General features: G+C 42.6%; 1 protein-coding gene across 1 annotated transcript in view; it reads right to left on the minus strand.

Annotated features, from left to right (window-relative positions):
• Window positions 1–1948, minus strand: part of EEFSEC (eukaryotic elongation factor, selenocysteine-tRNA specific) — a 122159-nt gene that overhangs the window by 119776 nt on the left and 435 nt on the right. The window lies entirely within an intron of this gene.

Raw genomic sequence — 1948 nt, forward strand, 5'->3', positions numbered from 1 at the left:
CTTAATTGCTTAGTAACAAGGAAGTAGATGAAAATAACCTAAATTTTTCAAGTACCATTATCTGGGAGGACTCACTTTCCATTCCTGAAGTGATGAAAAAGTTGGCATTATTGAAACACATGTGAACACCAAAGAATGTATCCTGTTACACAGGACATGCTACACTTCAGTCTGAGTTTCACCAAACCACACCAAGCCTGTAAGCACCTAAATAGTCCCACAGGCACAGATCAGGTTTTATCATCAGTGTTTCACCTTTCAAGCCCGGTAGTAAAAAAAAAAGCATCCACTACCAAGATACATCTATTATCAAGCAGAAAACTGAAGTTCCTAATTCTTTAAACTATTAACACAACACTGCATCTTCTCTACAACCCTTTCTTAACAAACAGAATTGCAGTAAATCAAACTAATCAACTCTTTTACTTCAGTAAAATACATAACCTGGTATAACTGGAACCAAGCAAGTTTGATGTGCTTATGTGTCTGAATTACCATCCATAAAGAATTCTTTTTGCTGGGAAGAAAACTATCATCACTTCATCCCATCCATGCCTTCCTTCTCACTGCACAGCCTATCAGTAAGCAAATCTGAATAACTTATTCAGCTGTGACTAGATACTTTAAAGATCTTCATAAAAATAACAGAAAGCAATGAGAAGTCTGTGTATCAAACCACCACTCCAAATAAGTGTTAAAGTTACTGAAGAACAGAACTGGTTGAAGCTGATCTCAAAGCTTTCCCACGTCCCCTTCATGAGAAAGTTCACACCATTCAAAGTAGTCGCTTCTGGCAGAAAGGAATGTCTGACTACAAGTGACTCTTCAGTACATCCAAGAAACATCTGCCAAAGTCAACTTTGTGCTTTAGAAGATAATCAGGTGCTTACAATTACTAAAGAATAATAAGGGCTTGCCAAGTACAAGAAATGAGCACAAGACCGCAGGTTTCTGGAATTAAGCACACGGCCACGCCTCCCCTGCAGCTGCGGAGCACACGTTGCTGAAACAGACCATTTTACTGATGCTGAACCTGACAAATAAGTAAATATTTATTATCCTACCCACGAGAAGGGCAAACAATACAACACTGTTAAACTAACGAAACTTACAAACAGCACAATTGTGCAAAAGGGGGTTAAATTCCCACATCGTGACAAGTAACTCAGCCCGAACCTCAGTCTAGCCAAAAAAACATTGTCCTACAAAACAACCACCAAGCTGTCATTAAAGAGAAACTGGCAGAGGAACTGAACTGGCAGGCGGATCCCCACAGCTACAACAACCTGTGACTACTTTAAACCCCTGCAGCTGTGACTGCATCTCCTCAGTCAAGCACCGACCGCCTCTCAACACTCTTTAGAAGAGATGGAAAGGGAGACAGAATACGGCGAACTAATTTAAAATGAGTCCTAATGCAAACCAAATTAACCTTCTGACATAATCTATGAAGACTAAAATGAAGAGTTACCAAAAGCCACACAATTATTTCTAAGCCTAAAATTATCATGTTACAACTCCCTAGTCCTCCAAGACAACATGGGCATGTCCAATAACTACATCACAGCTCTCAACTACAGACAGCATCAAACTCTGACAGCTTTAACGGGCAAGAAAACAGCAACTTATAGGGCTGTTCGATGCCATTAATAAGCCTCCATACACAATAAATAAAACTTTTTACCTAGTAAGTGTAAGAAACCTGAGCACACCTGACCATCCAAACAGCACTCCAAGAACTCACATGTACTAAGTGCTTTCCTATGAGCGCAGTTTGTTTTATTTGAAGAGCAACTACGAGCGAGCATTGCACAGCCATAGGTCCGTGAAAAGCCAGTCTCCCCCCGCCCCCTCGGTTTGGGCACAGCCGGACACCCCGCTCCCGGCGGCCCCGCTCCCACCGCGGACACGGGCGGGCGCAGCCCCGCGGGGCCCGGAGCACCCCGGG

This window comes from Geospiza fortis, unplaced genomic scaffold, assembly GCF_000277835.1.
Source record: "Geospiza fortis unplaced genomic scaffold, GeoFor_1.0 scaffold78, whole genome shotgun sequence".
Lineage (NCBI taxonomy): Eukaryota > Metazoa > Chordata > Aves > Passeriformes > Thraupidae > Geospiza > Geospiza fortis.